The sequence below is a fragment of the Trichosurus vulpecula genome, chromosome 1 (assembly GCF_011100635.1).
Source record: "Trichosurus vulpecula isolate mTriVul1 chromosome 1, mTriVul1.pri, whole genome shotgun sequence".
Taxonomy (NCBI): domain Eukaryota; kingdom Metazoa; phylum Chordata; class Mammalia; order Diprotodontia; family Phalangeridae; genus Trichosurus; species Trichosurus vulpecula.
This window is the reverse complement of record NC_050573.1, coordinates 513,274,293-513,287,657: the sequence shown is the minus strand read 5'-3', so window position 1 is coordinate 513,287,657 and position 13,365 is coordinate 513,274,293. Positions and strand designations below refer to the sequence as shown.

General features: G+C 35.0%; 1 protein-coding gene across 9 annotated transcripts in view; it reads left to right on the top strand.

Annotated features, from left to right (window-relative positions):
- SEMA4D (semaphorin 4D) overlaps positions 1-13,365 on the top strand; it is a 201,550-nt gene that overhangs the window by 85,658 nt on the left and 102,527 nt on the right. For 6 of the 9 annotated variants that reach the window (XM_036740943.1, XM_036740945.1, XM_036740944.1 and 3 more), the window contains exon 3: positions 9,905-10,006. The exons of the other annotated variants lie outside the window; for them this stretch is intronic. The gene's annotated coding sequence lies outside the window, so the exon portion shown is untranslated. The remainder of the gene's footprint in view (positions 1-9,904; positions 10,007-13,365) is intronic. 9 annotated transcript variants of the gene reach the window in all.

The window sequence follows — 13,365 nt, the reverse complement described above, 5'->3', positions numbered from 1 at the left end:
GCCCTTCAGCTACACATAGATGGTTGTATTTATCACTCACAAATGTTCCGCTTTAATCTTTGTGAACTCTGAAGTCTCTTATCTTGTCACAGTCTGTTGTCATTGCCTCTCCTTCTGCCTTGCAAACCCAGTCCCTGTTTTTCATACTCACTGTTACCTTCAAATTACTTGACCCCTCAGTTCTTTCTCTGGCCATACTAGCTATACTCTCTTCACATCCCCATCTTGACCTCTTTGTGAATTAGTTCAACTCTATACTTTTCTTCTCTTGAATTTCTTGCCCCCACTTCCCATCATCCACATGCCCTGCCAAATCTCAGCCCAGAGTACTGTCCACTGCCTTTGCTCCTATTCATGTGCTGCCAAATGAAGCTAGAAAATATCACAGAACTGTACTGCTCCACTACAAATTTTTGATACATAATCTCAATTGTGTCCGCAGTTCAGTAAGACAATCCTTTTTCACCTGGCTAATTGACTCACTATCCACTCTTCACAGCAGCTTTTCCAAATTGTTTCATCCTTCCTCAAATGTCCCATGATTTCCCATCCCACATCATTTCAGCTGAGTACCTTGCCTCATGTTGTACTTTTTGGGGGAAACAGAACTGGGCCCATCTGGATGCCAGTCCTTTTTCCTTCAGGCCTGCTACAGTCCCCCACATGGGTTTCCTGCCCTAGTTTCTTCCGTTCATTAGCTCCCTTCCTGAGTGCAGCTGTATCACCCTGTCCCAGTTCTCTCTAGTCTCTACTTCTCTGATTGCATGCTTCCACTTTCCTAACCTCCTCCTCTGAAAGAAAATGAATAGAATTGAATCCTTCTGCTTGTTGCCACAGAATGGTGAGATCTTGGGCAGGAACAAGGCATGTTATCTGAGATTACAGAAGTAAGGAAATTTTGAAGTGATCCAGCAAACAAGTCGGTGGTTTGACTTTGTGCCGCAGTGCCAGATGGACCATGGGGGCACATGGAATAGAATGTGAAGACTGAGCATATTAGGGATTTGGGATTTCCCTTCTCTGCTGTTAATTAATTAGGTTGTTACCATGTTAAAGTGTTCTTGGTGTCTTAACTTATAGAGACAACTACAGTTACTCTTTGGGAAATTTTTAGACTGGAGAAAGTGTTTAGTCCTCTGTCTTGTTTATGTGACCTGGAAGTTGAATTATTTTTGAATATTTGGTAGAATTTGCTTGTAAATCCTTTATGTTCTCTCTTTTTTTTTCCTTTTGGAGTTTATAGCTTATTCAATTTCTTTTTCCAAAATTGGGTAAAACTCTCTATTTCTTGTTCTGTTAGCCTGGTTATTTTCAATTTTTGTAAATATTCATGAATTTCATTTAGGTTGTTGGTTTTCTGGGAAAAATAGTTAAAATAGTTTCAAATAATTTCTTTTACTTTTCATTTGTTATGAATCCTCCCATTTAATTTTTTATACTGATAGCTTTGTTTTCCTTTTTTTAAAAATCAAATCTAATTTATTTTTTGAGATCTTAGTTTTATTTATTTCAGTGAAAGTTCTTTCTGCTTTCAATTTTGTTAATCTCTTATTTCATTTTTGAAATTTATATTTTGATTTTTAATGTAGGTGTTTTAATTGGTTGGCATTTTAGTTGTATGATCAATACTTTTATTTGTTTTCTCTCTCTTTTGTTGCTTTAAGTGTTTAGATATTTAGATTTTCCACTAAGGACTGTTTTGACTATATTCTACAAATTTTAATATGTTATCTTATTGTCATTTTTAAAGGCAATTATTTATTGTTTCTACAGTTTGTTTTTTGACTCAGTTCTTTAGGATTATAATTATTTAGCTTCAAAATAATTTTTAATCCTTTCTTCAGTGGCTCTTTTTTAAATAAATTTTTTTGTTGTGTGGTAGTAGAGGATGTGTTTATTATTTCTGCTTGTCTGCATTTGTGAGGTTTCTGTGCCCTAATACAGGGATTGGCAAACTTTTTCTGTAAAGGACTAGATAGTATATATTTTAAGTTTTGTGAGCCAAAAGTTAAGATCAAGATATTATGTGGGCAGTTATATAACATGAGAGAAAACAAATTTCTACACGTTTTTCTTGATAAAATTAAAAATGTAATAATAGTGTATATATAATATACATATATATATAGTAATACAGGTCTACTAATGAGAGTAATGAATTATTTTTGGAGATAACATTTCACTTAATTAGGGCTCAAAGTTAATGTTCCTTAACATCAAAATTAATTGTAAATGTTTATCTGTTAATGATATGTAATGAGATTTTGCATATATTTGAAAATGTTCACTCAGATAGGTACTGACAAATACTGATATCAATCAACAAGCATATGATTTTAGTTGAACCAAAAAGGCTAATAGTCTTAAACAATTTTATTTTCTCTGAATGGATTTCTTTGACTGCTGCCATCAAACATGATTTAATTAACTCACAATGGGTAAATGCCTTTCCTTGCTTGGCTAAACAAATAAGTCATTTAGAAACTTACTTTGATTTCAGCCTTATTTCCTTTTTTTATTTTTGATAAGAAATTCTGCTGTTTTAAAGTTTTTAGTTTTTCTGATTATATTTTCCTGTAAGTTAGGAATATTGTGATAAGTACTTAGTCAAGTAATGTTAATGTATATTGCATTCTTTTAGCACAGCTAAGTGTTATTGAATAATAAACACACGCTTTGACATCTAATTTGAAAACAAAACAATCCACACTGTTCTGTGCTCCAAAAATGTAACATTCAGTCTACTTCTTTTCTTATTTTGACATGATAGGTATGCAATGGTAATTTTAAAAAAAGTCGCAATACAGCAATACACTGTCAAGTTATAACAGTGTTACTGGTATTCATAGTGTTCCTATCAATAGTGAGAAGCAATGAAAGTGGCACATATGGTCTCTGTCACAACTATTCAGCTATGCCTTTTGTGACATGAAAGCATACATAGACAATATGTAAATGAATGAGCATGGCTGTGTTCCAAAAAAACTGTATGGACACTGGCATTTGAATTTCATATAATTTTCATGTGTCACAAAATATGATTCTTTTTATTTTGGGGAGAGCAACTATTTAAACATGTAAAAAAATTCTTAGTTCATGTGCTATACAATAACAAGTGGTAGTCAGATTTGGCCTGCAGGCTATAGTTTGTCCTCATACACAGTAAATTTTTCAAAAGGTGTTATGCACAGCTGAAAAATATGTATACTCTTTTCCTACTCCTGTTTAGTAGTTTCTGAAACTCTAGCACACCTTTTAAAAAATTCTATTCCTTAACTTCCTTTTCTTGTTGTTTTTGTGGAATTTGTCTAAGTGTGAAAGTGATATATTGCAGTCCTTCACTATTATACTTTTACTGTTTACTTCTTCATGTAACCTGTAGCTTTTCTGTTATGTATTTAAATGCCGTACCAATTGATCCATATTTATTATGTTAAATATTGATCCATATTTATATGTTAAATATTGTTATTCATTATTTATGGTGTCTTTCAGCACATATTTTCTCTTATCTTTTAATCAAATCTCATTTTGCTGTTGCTTTGTCTGATTTCATTATTCCTACCCCCTATTGTTTTTGTTTAGTTCAGCTGAAGTATAATAGACTTAGCTTCAGCTCCTTATTTTAACTGTGAATCTTTATTTTTCATATGTTCCTTATAAACAACATATTATAAGATTCTGCTTTCTAATCCATTCTTTTATAGGTGTTTATCTCATTCACAAATATAATCATTAATTGTATACTTATCTCCATTCCGTTTTCTCATACATTTCCTCTCATTCCTCCCTGTCCCTGCTTTACAGACAAAAAGATAGTGAAGGAGAAGTATGCTGAGCTCCAGTGATCTATGCTTGATGAAATCAGTTCTTCCCCTCTTCTTTATATACAGGGGCTCTCTCTAGACCCCAATCATAGATGCTTACCCTTCCTTATTTTCTTTTAAATACCTCTTTACTCCATTCTTCAGATGTGTCTGCTTTGCTTATAACTAATCCCTCCTTGAATTTATTTTATCTTATTCACCGTTTATCTTATTTACCCCCTCCTGATTCCTTCTTCTTTTTCTGTTGAGATGAGTAATTCTTTCCTGTTTCCCTATTGAATTGAATGTATTTCTGTATCAGATTCTTGTATGTGTTTTACTTTCCTTTGACCATTTCAGAAGTAATTGAAGTTCTAGTGATACAAAGGCTTAAGCACTCCCTCCACCCTTTCCTACTTATGTCATATTCTACTTGTACATACTGATTATGTAAAATAATAGTTTCCCCAGCCTTCTTCCCCCCCTTTTCCCCTTTTCTTTCTTCTTTCAAGATAATCAAAACATAACAAAACTATCCCGGCTTTCTGTCTTAACTTTTGTGGCCCCTGATGACATTAGAGTTCTGAGGGTATACTTATATAACCCTTTTATAACGTAAACATTTCTTATATATTCCCTTCTGATTGCTTACTTGTAGTTACCTTTTTATTTTTCTCTTGTCTCTTTTGTATTTCAAAGTTTCTCCTTAATTCTGATCTTTTCTAGAGAAATTCTTCAAAAGTCTCTCATTAAAGCTCCATTTTCCCCCTATAGGATTATTATAATCAATTTTTCTGGGTAAGTTATTCTTGATTGTAGGCCTCTATGTTTTTCATAATATCTTATTCCAGTCTTTTGTTCCTTTATAGTGAGTGGTAGCAGCCAAATTTGTGATCTTGACCATGACTTCTTGGTACTTAAATTCTTTCTTCCTGGATGGTTGTAGTATTTTCCTTTAATCTAGAAACTCTATATTTTAGGTACAGTGGTCCTGGAATTTTTCATTTTGGGGTTTCTTTCAGGACGTAACTGGTGCATTCTTTTTATTTTCATTTTGCTTTCTTATTCTAATATGTCGTAATTTTTTAATGCTTTCTTGAAATACGATATGTCAGTTCTTTTTTGGATCCTGGCTTTCAGGTAGTCAAATCATTTTAAAATTATCTCTCCTTTTATCTGTTTTCTAGGTCAGTTGGTTTTTATGAGATAACATTTTTCAGTCTTTTCACTCTATCTTAATATTTCTTGTAATCTCATGGAATCATTGATTTCTCTTTAGGCCATTCTGATTTTCAGGGAGTCTTCTTTGAGTAAGGTTTTGTACCTTTTCTACTGAGCTGTTAATTTTCTCTTCAAGTCTTTATTCTGAACTCTCATTTAATTTATAATATTTTAACTCTTTTTAAAACCTTTTGCTTCATTTCTTCTAATTCTTCTAATTGTTTCTGCTCATAGATATTCTGGAGTGATTCTCTTTTGGGTTTCTGTCTTATGTATCTCTAGCATCATGATAGCTCTTTATCTTTTTTAACTCACTTTTCTAGCTTTGCTTCTCAGATTGGGATTTGTGTAATGGCCAGACTTCCCGACTTCTGGTAGGCTTGTTGTGGGTTTGTCTGGTCCTGACCTGTCTTGTCTGGGATCCTGCTGCTTTCTTCTTCAAATGTTGATTCCTCTGTTCTTCAGGAATCACAGAAGCAGCTTGAGCAAGGTTTCTACAAACTTTTGACGAGTGCTGGGCAGATCAAGGGCACAGTCCCATCATTGCCCTCCTAGACTGAACTTTCCTAACCTCAGAGCTTGGTTTTAGACTAAACAACACAACCGCAGATTTATCCCTGAGTGAAACTTTAATAGTCAGTTGCCAGCCCCAGCCTTTGTCACCTAGCTCAACAGCTCTGCAGGTTCAGAGTGACAAATGTATAGAACTATGGTCCCCATAGTTCTTACCCTGGATACAATCCTAAAACCGTGTATACAACTCCAAGATCAGAACCAGCAAACCTCCAGCTCACCCCTGGTCTATACCCTGGATTTGAATCTGAAATCTCACTCTTGTTAGAAGGACAGGACTGTACGTTCATCTCTGGTCTGTCTAGGTTTGCATTTTAATTGCTATTGAAAATTTTCAGTTAATGTATTAGTGTTATTTTAGAGGCAGAAACTTCTAATCAACTTGAAATTCATTAAAGGTCTTATTAATTGTATAATCATGCTGATTTTGTAGAAATCATGGAAGAGGTTTTTCTCAGCTCCCTTTGGATCATATTTTGAACATAGATAGTTAAAGCTGAAAGAATTTCAGTTTCAATGTCTGACTACATGGAAGAAAGTATCTAGTTTTGTATCTGGGAAAAGAGGGATTTGTGTATGACAAAGCTTGAAAGTTCAGTGAAGGACTCCTAAAATAAAATGGGTATAATTAGGCTGTAGATGTGTTTGTGCAGTCTGTTTCTAGTGGTTTGGTAATCTATCATTAACCTAGCGTGAAAACAGTGTCCAATTTGTCCACAGCCTACATTGTAAGGGAAAATGCAAATGCCTGTTTTTCCAGAGAAGAAAAAAGATTGTTGACAACTTGATTTTTTTCATGCAAGTTATTGTCACTAAGGGAAATGAAACTAAATTTGTATCTTCAATTTTACTGTGAATTTTGCATTTATCAGTGGTTAGTCAAACAGTTTATTTTTATCTATGTTTTCATTCTATATTTCCCACTGTCCTCTACTGCTCACTTCCTTTTGGTTTCCTCTCTGCTGCATGCCTTTTGCTATCTCAGTGCCTAAGGCTTTTTTTTTTTGTCTTTTTTTTTTCCTGGGAGTATGGAGGAAAAAAGGAAGGAAGGGAATATGATGAGAATCAAGGTGGGGTCTGCCTTCTTAATGACACCATCAAAACTTAATCCATCTCTTATCTCATTTACCTCAATGCCCTCTTGGTCGACTACCTATTTTCTGAGGGGAAGAGAAGGAAGGAAGTCTGGATCTTTGATTTAATCTGTATAGGAACTTCTGGTGTGACAGTTCCTCCCACCAAGGCAGATTAGGAACTTGTCTATAATTTATAGACTTAAGAGACTGTAACACTGAGAGGTAAAGTGACTTACCTATGGTCACACAGGTAGACCAGTCAAAGGTAGGACTTGAACCCAGGTCTTCCTGACTCTGAGTATACCCCCTTTATTTTCACCGGGTATCCCCTCTCTGCCTGTTAAATAATACTTGTAAATGTCATCACTATCAGAGTTATTTGTACTTTTAAGTGTTGCTGAAGCAAGGACACTTAAGTTTCTTTAATGTAAAGAAATGAATCTCCAATGGTAGAAATTTCAGACATGTGGGAAATGACTTCTTAAACATTCTTTAAATCATACTACATTAACAAAGCTATTGTCTCTTCTCCCTAGCAAAAAGAAAAGAACTACTTCTAGATATTCATTCAAAAAACTCAAATTCAGATCTTAGTGTGACTTACTGTTCAACTGTGTGCAACTGTTGTTAATGATCACAGTAGAATAAAACCAGGATGCTGTGGGCCTTCCTCACTTTGTCTTGAGATTGATCGCAAGGAGAGCAATGCTATGCATAAGCTGTCTGCCGGTCGTCCCTACCTCTCACCATGAAACTAGCCCATATTCTCTTTCAGTCTGCTTTTAATTATTTAGAGAATACAGTGTTCCATGATTCATGGTCAAAAAAAAAACACTGGTAAAATATTGATATTAAGAATGTGGATTTATGTTTTACGGAGAAATTTGGGGTCATTAAAGGAGCCTTGCTAAACTAATTATAATGTCATCTTATGCAAAGCAAAGGAAAAAGACTAAACTGAAAGAAATATAATCATCAAAGTACTTCTAAGGTTACAGATATTTAAAATCATCTGTGCCTTGGCTTCCTTATGTCAGTGATGATAATTGAAATAAAATGTAGTTAACTTGGGCACAGACCAGTTTATGTCTAAATTAAAATGCATGATGGTGTCATAAAACTTTTTGTAATGGTTTGATAGAGGCCACATTTAAGTTTTAAAAATAAGAAACAATTATGTTTTAGCATTGTAATTTAGTTTAAATTGACCAGCTAATACATTCAGCCAAGATAGACTATGACTTTAGCTTCAAATCAATAAATTGTCTAGTAAATTGACATGCTATTTAGATAAGTTTTTTTAAAGAAATTGCATAGAATAATATTGTACTACTTATTTCAATTTAATAGCATTTGAGACCATTTATCCTATTACCTTAATATTTTGACTCTAATTTTGAAAATGAATCTTTTTTCCTATTTTTAAATAAGTACTCCTGCTTCTTTCATTGTTGCATTTAAGTAAAATAGCCTTTGAGTTTAATTGACTCTGTGTACCATTTGTCAACTAAGTGTTCCTAGCTTTCTAGTAGTGATATATTAAGATAAAAATATTTGTGTTATATTAATATGTCATTAGGAATGAAGAAAAAGAAATACAATCTTCCATACATGTTTTGTGATACAGACATATATATATATATGTATATGTATATATATATGTTTTAAAGTAGACTTTTTTAATATTTTCTTTAAAGGTATTTCATTTGATTGCTGGAATAAGACATTCTCATAATATAGAGTATAAAGTTAATTCTATTTGGTAAGAGCAGTTTTCATTTGAATTGAATTAAATTGGATCTACAAGGTTCATTGCTATTTTTTCTCCCTTTTTCTACTAAGAACATTTTATAGCTCAGACTAAGAGAGTAGAATAGTAAAAAGGAATGTTAGTTTTGCATCATCCTTTATGTTTGGGTGATTCTTACTATGATTACAATTAAGGATAAATCTTTAAATCTTTCAAAGAAGGCTTTTAGAAAAGTGTTTCATGCTTACTGCTTTCAAATTTCATTGGGAACTGACATATATATTATGGTATTCAAGCTATCAGCCAGGTGTAAAGGGAGTTGGTCTTTGAAATCCCAGGTCCTAATCATAGAAAAGAGGCCCATAATGAGAACGAAGTAAACGAAGTATAAAAATGTAACTACTTGAGGTGAACATTTTATGAGATCTGAACAAGCCCTTGAGCGAGTCAGAATGGAACAATATCATTGGACAACAAATTATTAGACATGTCCCAGCATTCCTTTAAACAACACAGTGTTTGAAAACTAGAGATAGTGAAGGTAAAAAGAACTCAACTCTTCACCTCTTGGATGGTAAGAGGGGATTTCCTTCCCTCTCTTTTGTCAGCTCTCATCTGTTGTGATGTCTAGCTGCAGAATGCCGCAGAGGGAGACACCTCATCTAGAAGCTGTAAAGTGAAGTAGAGAGAATTCATAGCACACTTGGGAGGGCAGAGATACATACTCCAGCTAGACATGGATACAGAGAGGCAGCCACTTGAAAAGGAGAGCCAGCACTGAATTCCTAAGGGAGCTGATTCTGGAAATTGAGAATTGGACCTAGGAAAAGACTGCTCAAAAATAAAAAGGACATCAGTAACTGCATTTCTGGAGTTGTGAATTGTCCCGGGACACATATGTTCCTTACATAGGCACCTTATTGTTTATATTGCTTAAGTTTATGTTAACTCATCATATTTGTGGGAGAGAATATCTAGTTTATGAGGGGAATATTGTGTACCTACTATTCTTACATCTTCATCTTAGTAAATGCCTTTCGTGTGAGCTGTGATTGCTGTCTGACTTTTATTAGAAAGCACACTGGTTGAGGCTCATGAGCTATCTAGTGTTAGAGGTGTAGATCCATGGACTATAGAATATGGAGTAGCAGTTGCCCTCTGGGAACCCAACCTGTGAATATGAGTGCCAGATTCAGGGAGCAGCCCAGATGGAGCTTTAGATATTCAGAGATAGGTGATATTCAGCCATAGTTTAAAGTTTTCAGCTATCCTCCCTCAATAGATCTAATTTGCTCACTGGGGGCCTGCATTCTCATAAATTACTATTTCAGAGTGAGAAGCTTTGAACATGGGGAAAAGGGAAGGAAAGAATAAGGCGATGCCCCAGAAACCTCTCTATCCTGGAAGCTCATTCCAGCCCTAGAATTCACACATTGGAATCATCCTCCATCTTTGTGCTTTTCTCTCCCTCTGATTAGATGTCTTCTCCCAGAACCTCCACTTAAGAAGGATGCCCAAGCCAGCCATGTCCTCATTCCTCTTCAGGCTGCACTCCAGACTTTACCATGTCCTCCTGCCAGGTATCCCTTAATCTCTTCCCTCTCCATCTAGCTCTTCAGCTTCCTTTTGTGTGTTGTCTTCCTCTAGTAGAATGTCAGCTCCTTTAGGGCAGGATCTTCCTTTCTTTCTGCTTCTGTTTGTTTTCCCTTTGTTTAACACAGGGCCTGGCGCATAGTATGCACTTAATAAAGGCTTATTGACTTTACTTAATGACTAAAAAGACCTTCTTTCACTGTGACTAATAGAAATGGAAAATGATAGTATAATAATGTCATTTACATAACACTTACAGTTTAACTCAAAGATAGGACTTTCACTTAGATTACCTCATTTAATTCTCGCAACAGGTAGAGCGTATGTGTTATTATCCTTATTTTACTGATGAAGAAACTTTATGGTGCCCTTTCTACTTTCTACTGTGATTTGTGATTTTTTTTTTCAACTATTCTCCCCTTTAATGCAGTACCTGGGGTAGGCAGTGCCTTCTTCTGCATTTGTCTCTCCCAGCTTCCTTCTTGGAATGCATTGACAAGCATAATCTTAACTAATTGGTAAAACTTGAATTTTCTGATTTAAAAACAAAATTTATGATACAGTAAAACTTATGGCAAAAGATTAGCGAAAAATATAAATGCAAGAACCTAAAATTTGTCAAAACTGACAGTGGAAGCCCACATTGTTGTAATGAATTAGACCTACACATATTACTCATTTCTTATTACTTAAAAATTTTATCTTTCCATGACCTGATGTGGAAAATAAAAGGCATGATTGCATTCCCCAAATATAGAATGCTTAACTATGTGTCTGAGATATACTTTGCATTATATTTTCCTCAGTGCATTTAATGTTTTCACACTCAAGGCCATTTTTCTCAAAAGTGTTAAAATATATTTGGCTTTATATGTTATAATTTCTGATGGTGTGTTCTGCTTGTTTCCTTTCTTTGCACTACAGAATTTTGCAGATAATGGATGAAGAAAATTTAGAATAATCAGAAAGGAGTGGAAAAAAAGAGAGTAGAACACATTTACATTTGTTATTCTATTGTATAGAAGAGGTAATAATATCATGTACCATTTAGTGTAGTTATCATACATAGATTTATAGCTAGAAGGGACTTTATAAATTATCTAGTCCTCCTCTTATTTTATAGATAGCTCAGGATTTAAACTCAGGTCCTCTGACTCCATATGTAGCACTTTCTGTACTGTACCATGAAAACACAATAAATTTGGATAGGCTATTACCGTATCTTATATGCATTTTTCTAGACACATTAATACATGGAGAGCCTTATTGTAGCCAATTGTGATCAGTGTCATTATGTTAAAAGCATTTGCCCTTTGTGTTATCCTGACTCCAGGTTCCATCACTCCTGATATTGATTGAATTTTGTTTAAAAAGATCAATAGCTCTAGCAGTAATTAGCATAATAATGCCCATGAAAACCTCATTTTCGCATAGGGGATGCTTTCAATTTTCTTTTTCCCTTTCCTCTTACAGTTTTTAATACAGTCATTCTTCTCATGTATATAATAGTTCCTTATTCTCTTTTCAGAGGAGAAAAAAGTAGAAGACATTCCCTAGCACCATTCTATCCTGGTGAATTGGCCTAGTCATTAAAACATTTGGGTCTACCTACACTGCAACAAACATTTCTCTTATTTAAGAAGGGGGGTGGTGGGGAGGACTAAGAATGAGGAAAGAGAGAAAAAGATTGTTTACATGGTTCTGACTCCCAGAATCTCTGTTCCTTTAAACGCAAATTAGTTTTCACAACATTAGAACAGAAATGTATGATGTTAAAGCAAATGGTTATAAAAACAATCTTTTTGTAACAATTCTGTTGATCTGCTTTAATGACATTTTATGTTTCCGAGAGACAGTTGCTGATAAGATGCTTCTTTATTCTTTGCATGCTGTTTACTAAAGCTTATCATAAACCATTTGAAACAAATACGTTATTGTGATAGAATGAATCACGTAAAGCTAGCCCCCCAAAAATATAGATGGTTGTGATAGAGAATCCCACAAGGACCACTTATCTTTTCTAGCCATTGTCTTCCCAAGGGCTAAGAATATAAAACTGTTAGCAAATTTAGGTCCATTGATGAAATCATGAATGAGAACCAGACACAGATCTACCCCATCATCTCTGTTCCCCTGAGAACCCTCATGTACTTCAAACCAATTCAGAAAACATTTTAAATTGCCTACTATGTATTCAGCATTGTACTAGTCAGTGAAGCTAAAAGACACATCGGACATAGTCTCAAGTCTCTCAGACTTTATATAATCTAATGGTGGTGGAGGTGGGAAGAAGATAGCACGTACATAAATGATCGAGCTACAAGGGAGAATAAGAAGAACAAAAGAAAGGTCCAAGAAAGCACTATGAGAAATTTGAAGAAAGATAATTCTCATTTGGAGGTGAAGTGAGAGATGATGTAAGAGAAAGATTCAAGGTGGTGACAGCTGAATTAGGCTATGAAAACACTTCAGCAGAAGGAGATAGGCCATATAAGATGAGATGGGGACACCCAGATATGTGGGAGATAGCAGAAACAACAATCCGTTGCCTTCTTTCCTGTTTTCCTGCAGCAGAATGAAGCTGGAGAAAATCATGAAACCATGCTGACTGGATCTGCTACAAACTTATGTTATATAATCTCAAATAGGCCCTTTCTGCGGCATAGCAGCTTCTACCTAAATTGATTCACTACCCCACTTACCACATCAGCTTTTCTAACCCTCCTCAAATTTCTCCCAGTACCCCTACCCCACACTCTCTCAGCTAAGACCCTTTCCTTATATTTCACTGAAAAAATGAGGTCATCTGTGGAAAGAATCCTCTTTCCACCTCTCCCTCTTCCTCCACTTGGATACCTTTCCCTTCTATTTTATCATTCTTCAACCCTGTCTCACATGAAGAAGTGTGGTAAGTGAAAGATGAAGTGACTGGGGAAACAAAGGCTTGAGCTTCCAAGCATATTGATTCATTAAGCAAGGCATGCCAATTACCCAGGATCTCAGGACCAGGCCTCTTCCTCACCTTAAGGCTGGATCCCAAATACAGGGGGAGACAGACTTTTATACGTTAAAAACAATCAAATAACACCAGTTGATTAAAAGAAAACAATTAACAGGGGTACAACATTAGGCAATCTGATTTCTAATTGGTAGAAAGATTAGGGACTTTGCAAGTTGGGAGGGGGACAGTGAACAGGTACAATTCCCCGAAATTAGAAAAAGAGGTGTCCCACTCCCTCAAGTGTCGGTGAACATGGAAACAATAACTGATTGATAAGTATGGGGCCAGTTTTCAGATAAGACAAATGGGTTGCTTGAGGTGTACAATTGTGAGAAAACTCGTATC